This window comes from Thalassophryne amazonica, chromosome 7 (genome assembly GCF_902500255.1).
Source record: "Thalassophryne amazonica chromosome 7, fThaAma1.1, whole genome shotgun sequence".
In the NCBI taxonomy this organism is placed as follows: Eukaryota; Metazoa; Chordata; class Actinopteri; order Batrachoidiformes; family Batrachoididae; genus Thalassophryne; species Thalassophryne amazonica.
Genome location: NC_047109.1, coordinates 92405450 through 92414449, shown reverse-complemented (window position 1 = coordinate 92414449; position 9000 = coordinate 92405450).

Sequence of the window (9000 nt, the reverse complement as noted above, 5' to 3'; positions counted from 1 at the left end):
TTTTGTGCGATGCACAAATAGTCCAATCAGCCGCCCGCTACAGCCGTTACCTATTCCGGTTCGTCCATGGTCCCATATCACAATGGATTTGTGGACCGGGTTTCACCCTCCAAGGGGCATACGGTGGTCTTGACCGTCGTTGACCGCTTATCTAAAATGGTCCATTTTATATCTCTGAGCAAACTTCCGTCGGCAAAGGAAACTTCAGTGGTAATGTTGAATCACATCTTCAAGTTACATGGGTTGCCTCAGGATATTGTGTCAGACCGGGACCCAATCCAATCCAATCCAATCCACTTTATTTATAAAGCACATTTAAACAGACCTGAGTCTCCAAAGTGCTGCACAACAAAAGCATAGACACGGAAAATAGCAATAATAACAATAATAACAATAAAATAGATAAGATAAAATAATACATAAATAGATAAAACCATGATAAAAAAAATAAATTTCAATAAAATAAAAATAAAATGAGACACAAGGACCATACAACTCACACGGTGTTAAAAGCCAAGGAATAAAAGTGGGCCTTAAGACGGGACTTAAAACACTCCACAGTGGGAGCAGATCGGACGTGTAGGGGCAGAGTGTTCCAGAGTCTGGGAACGACCATGGAGAAGGCTCTGTCCCCTCGAGTTTTAAGTCTCGTCCTAGGCACCATGAGCTGAGACTGGCCCTCGGACCTCAGAGCTCGTGCTGGAGTGTAGACCTGGAGGCAGTTGATGATATATTGTGGGGCCAGTCCATTCAGAGCTTTAAAAACAAACAAAAGTATCTTAAAATCAATTCTGAAATGTACAGGGAGCCAGTGCAGAGAAGCCATAATTGGGGTAATATGCTCACGCTTTCTGGCCCCTGTTAAAAGTCGAGCCACTGAATTCTGGACTAACTGCAGTCGGGAAAGTGCGTTATGGCTAATCCCCGAATAAAGTGCATTGCAGTAGTCTAAACGAGAAGAAATAAAAGCGTGCATGACTTGTTCAAATAATTTAAAAGGGATAAAAGGTTTCACTTTTGATAAAAGACGAAGGTAAAAAAAACCCTCAATTTTAAAACCGCGTTAACCTGTTTATCAAATTTAAGATCGCTGTCTATGGTGACACCAAGGCTGGTGACTTTGGGACGGACAAAACTTTGGAGAGGTCCCAAGTCAAAGCGGGAATTGCCAAACAGAATTATCTCAGTTTTTCCCTCGTTAAGTTTTAAATCATTCTGTGCTAACCAAGCCTTGACATCACCGAGACAGTCGAGAAGGAGTGTCAGGGGGCAGTGGTTATTCTTGACAATCGGCATGTAAATTTGGCAGTCATCAGCATAAAAATGGTATGACTTGGCCCGCAGTTTGTGTCCCATTTTTGGAGGGAGTTTTGCTGTCTCCTCGGGGTCACATCAATCAATCAATCAATCAATTTTATTTATATAGCGCCAAATCACAACAAACAGTTGCCCCAAGGCACTTTATATTGTAAGGCAAGGCCATACAATAATTACGTAAAAACCCCAACGGTCAAAACGACCCCCTGTGAGCAAGCACTTGGCGACAGTGGGAAGGAAAAACTCCCTTTAACAGGAAGAAACCTCCAGCAGAACCAGGTTCAGGGAGGGGCAGTCTTCTGCTGGGACTGGTTGGGGCTGAAGGAGAGAACCAGGAAAAAGACATGCTGTGGAGGGGAGCAGAGATCAATCACTAATGATTAAATGCAGAGTGGAGCATACAGAGCAAAAAGAGAAAGAAACACTCAGTGCATCATGGGAACCCCCCAGCAGTCTAAGTCTATAGCAGCATAACTAAGGGATGGTTCAGGGTCACCTGATCCAGCCCTAACTATAACCTTTAGCAAAAAGGAAAGTTTTAAGCCTAATCTTAAAAGTAGAGAGGGTGTCTGTCTCCCTGATCTGAATTGGGAGCTGGTTCCACAGGAGAGGAGCCTGAAAGCTGAAGGCTCTGCCTCCCATTCTACTCTTACTAACCCTAGGAACTACAAGTAAGCCTGCAGTCTGAGAGCGAAGCGCTCTATTGGGGTGATATGGTACTATGAGGTCCCTAAGATAAGATGGGACCTGATTATTCAAAACCTTATAAGTAAGAAGAAGAATTTTAAATTCTATCTAGAATTAACAGGAAGCCAATGAAGAGAGGCCAATATGGGTGAGATATGCTCTCTCCTTCTAGTCCCCGTTAGTACTCTAGCTGCAGCATTTTGAATTAACTGAAGGCTTTTCAGGGAACTTTTAGGACAACCTGATAATAATGAATTACAATAGTCCAGCCTAGAGGAAATAAATGCATGAATTAGTTTTTCAGCATCACTCTGAGACAAGACCTTTCTAATTTTAGAGATATTGCGTAAATGCAAAAAAGCAGTCCTACATATTTGTTTAATATGCACATTGAATGACATATCCTGATCAAAAATGACTCCAAGATTTCTCACAGTATTACTAGAGGTCAGGGTAATGCCATCCAGAGTAAGGATCTGGTTAGACACCATGTTTCTAAGATTTGTGGGGCCAAGTACAATAACTTCAGTTTTATCTGAGTTTAAAAGCAGGAAATTAGAGGTCATCCATGTTTTTATGTCTGTAAGACAATCCTGCAATTTAGCTAATTGGTGTGTGTCCTCTGGCTTCATGGATAGATAAAGCTGGGTATCATCTGCGTAACAATGAAAATTTAAGCAATGCCATCTAATAATACTGCCTAAGGGAAGCATGTATAAAGTGAATAAAATTGGTCCTAGCACAGAACCTTGTGGAACTCCATAATTAACCTTAGTCTGTGAAGAAGATTCCCCATTTACATGAACAAATTGTAATCTATTAGATAAATATGATTCAAACCACCGCAGCGCAGTGCCTTTAATACCTATGGCATGCTCTAATCTCTGTAATAAAATTTTATGGTCAACAGTATCAAAAGCAGCACTGAGGTCTAACAGAACAAGCACAGAGATGAGTCCACTGTCTGAGGCCCATAAGAAGATCATTTGTAACCTTCACTAATGCTGTTTCTGTACTATGATGAATTCTAAAACCTGACTGAAACTCTTCAAATAGACCATTCCTCTGCAGATGATCAGTTAGCTGTTTTACAACTACCCTTTCAAGAATTTTTGAGAGAAAAGGAAGGTTGGAGATTGGCCTATAATTAGCTAAGATAGCTGGGTCAAGTGATGGCTTTTTAAGTAATGGTTTAATTACTGCCACCTTAAAAGCCTGTGGTACATAGCCAACTAATAAAGATAGATTGATTATATTTAAGATTGAAGCATTAAATAATGGTAGGGCTTCCTTGAGCAGCCTGGTAGGAATGGGGTCTAATAGACATGTTGATGGTTTGGATGAAGTAACTAATGAAAATAACTCAGACAGAACAATCTGAGAGAAAGAGTCTAGCCAAATACCGGCATCACTGAAAGCAGCCAAAGATAACGATACGTCTTTGGGATGGTTATGAGTATTTTTTTCTCTAATAGTTAAAATTTTATTAGCAAAGAAAGTCATGAAGTCATTACTAGTTAAAGTTAAAGGAATACTCGGCTCAATAGAGCTCTGACTCTTTGTCAACCTGGCTACAGTGCTGAAAAGAAACCTGGGGTTGTTCTTATTTTCTTCAATTAGTGATGAGTAGTAAGATGTCTTAGCTTTACGAAGGGCTTTTTTTATAGAGCAACAGACTCTTTTTCCAGGCTAAGTCAAGATCTTCTAAATTAGTGAGACGCCATTTCCTCTCCAACTTTCGGGTTATCTGCTTTAAGCTGCGAGTTTGTGAGTTATACCACGGAGTCAGGCACTTCTGATTTAAAGCTCTCTTTTTCAGAGGAGCTACAGCATCCAAAGTTGTCTTCAATGAGGATGTAAAACTATTGACGAGATACTCTATCTCACTTACAGAGTTTAGGTAGCTACTCTGCATTGTGTTGGTATATGGCATTAGAGAACATAAAGAAGGAATCATATCCTTAAACCTAGTTACAGCGCTTTCTGAAAGACTTCTAGTGTAATGAAACTTATTCCCCACTGCTGGGTAGTCCATCAGAGTAAATGTAAATGTTATTAAGAAATGATCAGACAGAAGGGAGTTTTCAGGGAATACTGTTAAGTCTTCAATTTCCATACCATAAGTCAGAACAAGATCTAAGATATGATTAAAGTGGTGGGTGGACTCATTTACATTTTGAGCAAAGCCAATTGAGTCTAATAATAGATTAATGCAGTGTTGAGGCTGTCATTCTCAGCATCTCTGTGTATGTTAAAATCGTCCACTATAATTACCTTATCTTAGCTAAGCACTAAGTCAGACAAAAGGTCTGAAAATTCACAGAGAAACTCACAGTAACGACCAGGAGGATGATAGATAACAACAAATAAAACTGTTTTTTGGGACTTCCAATTTGGATGGACAAGACTAAGAGTCAAGCTTTCAAATGAATTAAAGCTCTGTCTGGGTTTTTGATTAATTAATAAGCTGGAATGGAAGAATGCTGCTAATCCTCCGCCTCGGCCCGTGCTACGAGCGTTCTGGCAGTTAGTGTGACTCGGGGGTGTTGACTCATTTAAACTAACATATTCATCCTGCTGTAACCAGGTTTCTGTAAGGCAGAATAAATCAATATGTTGATCAATTATTATATCATTTACTAACAGGGACTTAGAAGAGAGAGACCTAATGTTTAATAGACCACATTTAACTGTTTTAGTCTGTGGTGCAGTTGAAGGTGCTATATTATTTTTTCTTTTTGAATTTTTATGCTTAAATAGATTTTTGCTGGTTATTGGTAGTCTGGGAGCAGGCACCGTCTCTACGGGGATGGGGTAATGAGGGGATGGCAGGGGGAGAGAAGCTGCAGAGAGGTGTGTAAGACTACGAGGTCAAAACATCCAGTTTGACCTCGGGCTACCATCCACAGGCTAATGGGCAGGCGGAGCGGTTGAATCAGGAGTTGGAGAAAGGGCTTCGGTTGCTAGTGTCGCGTCATCCCACTTCCTGGTCCAATCAACTCCCTTGGATAGAACTCGCACATAACAGTTTGCCCTCCGCTTCCACCGGGTACTCTCCATTCCACGTGGTCTTTGGTCATCAGCCCATGCTCCTCTCCTCTGTCAACCTTAACTCCCCGGTCCCTTCAGCACTTAGTCTGATCCTCCATTGCCAATGAACCTGGGAGCAAGCACAGAAAATTCTGCTGCGTTCCACGGTGTCATATAAAGCCCCCGCTGATCGTAGAAGGTCCACGGCTCAATCTTACGCCGTGGGCCAGAAGGTTTTGTTATCAACTCGTCGCCTTTCCCTTAGGGGCGTGCCCAGGAAATTGGCTCCCAGGTTTGTTGGTCCGTTCCTGATCTCCAAAGTTATCAATCCTGTCTCGGTTCATCTTCGTCTTCCCCGGTCCATGCGTATCCATCCCACTTTTCATGTCAATTGTGTCAAACCTGTTCAGTCAAGCATTTTGTGCCCTCCGGCCATTCCCCCACCATCTGCCCGGTGCATGGATGGTGGCCCTGTGTTTTCTGTGCGCCGGCTCCTGGCCTCTCGCTGTCGCGGGCGTGGTTTGCAGTATTTGGTTGATTGGGAGGGGTATGGCCCTGAGGAGCGGTCGTGGGTCCCCTCCCGTGTTTTGGATCCTGGTCTTGTTCGCGCTTTTCATGCTGCCCTCCCTGCCGCACCTGGGCCACCCGGGGTCAGCCGTGGTGGGGAGGGGGGGTACTGTCAGGGTGTGAGGTTGCTCTGTTTTGCTTTGTTTTGTCTTTATCTGTTTGGTTGCTCTTCTGTTTGTCTTTTCCTCTGTGTGATCTTTTTCTTTGTCTCTCTTGGTGGTGGGTGTGTCTCTGCTTTCTGGACCACGCCCCCGTTCTGGGCTCCTCCCTGCGCACCTGCTGTCAATCTGCTGCTAATCGCCTGGATGTATATATACTGCTCATTTTGCTCTGTTTCCTCAGCAGATCGATGCGCCCTGTACCTTCTCTCCAGCCTTCTGTTCTGTGTTCCTTATTCTGCCAACCTCATAGTGTTCTCGACCTCCAGCCTGTTTATTCCGACCTCGTCTAAGCCTGATGTTTTTTGTACTGTTGCTGTGTTTTTTGGACTGCCGTCCCATGGACTGCCTTACCTCTGCTATTTACTTCACTAAAGTCTTCCAACCAGAGCTATCTGAGTGAGCCTTGCATTTGTGTCCAAACCATACATCCTGTCAAAAACGATCTTTGGCTTTTCACGTGAGGTAAATCTGCCCTACGATTGGATTTTGGAAAACCATGTGACGGTGAACCAATTCTGATTGGACACTCACATTGTGCATGTCATCACACAGCTTCTATGAGGAGTACAAAGATGGGCGATGGCTGGCTCTTAAGTCTGCGGAGTCAACTTTTCAGCAAAAAAAAAGTATGTTTCTGTCAGGATCTGAGGTGACGTGGCACGGCAGGCAGGTGGACACCAATGCAGACTCATTACTCAGATGGAGGATTAGTAAAGGTTTAATAAGAAACAGGCTTGGTCGGTGCACAGGAAGACAATCAGACAGGCGGTGGTACAGACGGTTGTCAGGTGGAGGCGTGGTCAGTAAACAAGCAGAGTTCCAGCACGGGCAAACAGATACATAAGAGGTGGCAAAAAACAGAGTCAAAAACAGGCTGGGTTCAGACACGAAGAAGCACGTTAACTGGCTCAGGTAAAAGGCAAGGTCAAGAATGGAAGAATTTCGGATCCACAAGAACTGCTCCTATAGCTGGCCGCCCGTCTTAGCAATTAGGGGAGAAGGGCCTTAGTCAGGGAGGTGACCAAGAACCTGATGGTCACCCTGTCAGAGCTCCAGCATTCCTCTGTGGAGAGAGGAGAGCTTTCCAGAAGGACAACCATCTCTGCAGCAATCCAACAATCAGGCCTGTATGGTATAATATAATCATTTCATAGCCAGTGATCTGTTCACTCTCAGAACTTGGCTGATGAAACCGTTCTCTCATCGCTCCCAGAATCACAGAGAAATTATTGACAGCTACAGGTTGTCTCGTGCTCATTGTGTGGTCGAGAGGGCATTTGGAATCTTGCCTAAAAGGTAATTTTTTATAATATATGTATTGTAATGGATTGGTAAAACAGATGCATTTTCATTCCTTCTCATGAGTTAGATAATGTATCTGTAAAGTTATGTTTATTTTAGATGTAACATCTTGTCATAATCATTCAGATGTCCAGTGTGCAATGACACGCAGGGTTTTCGAATAAGTTGCGCAATGCTCACAACTAGTTCAAGCGAGTGCCACAAAATTTATGTGGACCAGAAATTTTGAACATTTCAAAATGCAAATTGCATGCACAGTTTACAACAGTTTACAATGGGTTTACTGATTGGCACGCCAGATTACATGCCAGTGGTGGAATCAAATTTGTGCAGCTGTCAAGGTGCCTTTAGAAAAAGACACATGGCAGCCCACCTGGAGTTTGCCAAAAGGCACCTGAAGGATGCTCAGACTATGAGAAAAAAAATTCTCTGGTCTGAAGAAACAAAGATTGAATTCTTTGGCGTGAATGCCAGGTGTCATGTTTGGAGGAAACCAGGCACCATCCCCACAATGAAGCATGGTGGCAGTATCATGCTGTGGGGATGTTTTTCAGCAGCAGGAACTGGAAGACTAGTCAGGATTGAGGGAAAGATGAATGCAACAACGTACAGAGACATTCTGGATGAAAACCTGCTCTAGAGCGCTCTTGACCTCAGACTTGGGTGACGGTTCATCTTTCAACAGGACAATGACCCTAAACACACAGCCAAGATATCAAAGGAGTGGCTTCAGGACAACTCTGTGAATGTCCTTGAGTGGCCCAGGCAGAGCCCAGACCTGAAGCCAATTGAACATCTCTGAAAATAGAAAATGGCTGTGCACCGATGCTCCCCATTCAACCTGATGGAATTTGAGAGATGCTGCAAAGAGGAATCGGCCAAGCTGCCCAAAGACAGGTGCACCAAGCTTGTGGCATCATATTCAAGAAGACCTGAGGCTGTAATTGCTGCTAAAGGTGCATCAATAAAGTATTGAGCAAAGGGTGTGAATACTTACGTCAATGTGATTCCTTAGTTTTTTTACTTTTAATAAATTTGAAAAGAGGCAGCACAGTGGATTAGTGGTAAGCACTGTTGCCTAACAGCGAGAAGGCATGGGTTCGATTCCCACCTGTGGCCTTTCTGTGTAGAATTTACATGTTCTCCCTATGTTTGCATGGGTTCTCTCCAGGTTCTCCAGCTTCCTTCCACATCCAAAGACACGCAGGTTAGGTGGATTGGAACCTTTAAGTTGTCTGTAAGTGTGTGTGTGCAGGTGTGAATGTGTTTGTCCATCTATATGTGGACCTACGACAGACTGGCATCCTGTCCAGGGTGTACCCTGCCTCGCGCTCTGTGACTAATGGGATAAGCTCCAGGCCCCCGTGACCCTTAATTGGACTAAGTGTTTGAAGATGAGTAAGTAAATTTGACGAAAAATTCAAAGAAACTTTTTTCATGTTGTCATTATGGGGTGCTGTGAGTAGAATTTTGACAGAAAAAAATGAATTTACTCCATTTTGGAATAAGGCTGTAACATAAAAAAAATGTGGATAAAGTAAAGTGCTGTGAATACTTTCTGGATGCACTATAATGCCAGAAAATTGTTACCCAGGTTGACTGTGCCTCAGACTTGGGGAAACTTCCCCAAATCTTCCAAAAATCATACCCAGATAAATACATTGCATTCCAAACACTGATTTAATCAGTAAAATGTCATGTGAGCTGTCCTGTGGTCTCAGGGAGGCCCCGGCAGAGCCCCGGGTTACTGATATAGACTAAATGATGAGCACTCAGGATTCTGTGACATGAGCTGGTGTAGCTCAGAAGTTGGCGTCTTATCTCAAGCGAGGATTTAAAAAAATATATTTATTTTTTGGAGCCCAATCCTTTTATCTGTGATCTAACCTGCAATGACAGCATATATAAAGCAGCTCTGGCTTTTTTCCTAAATGCA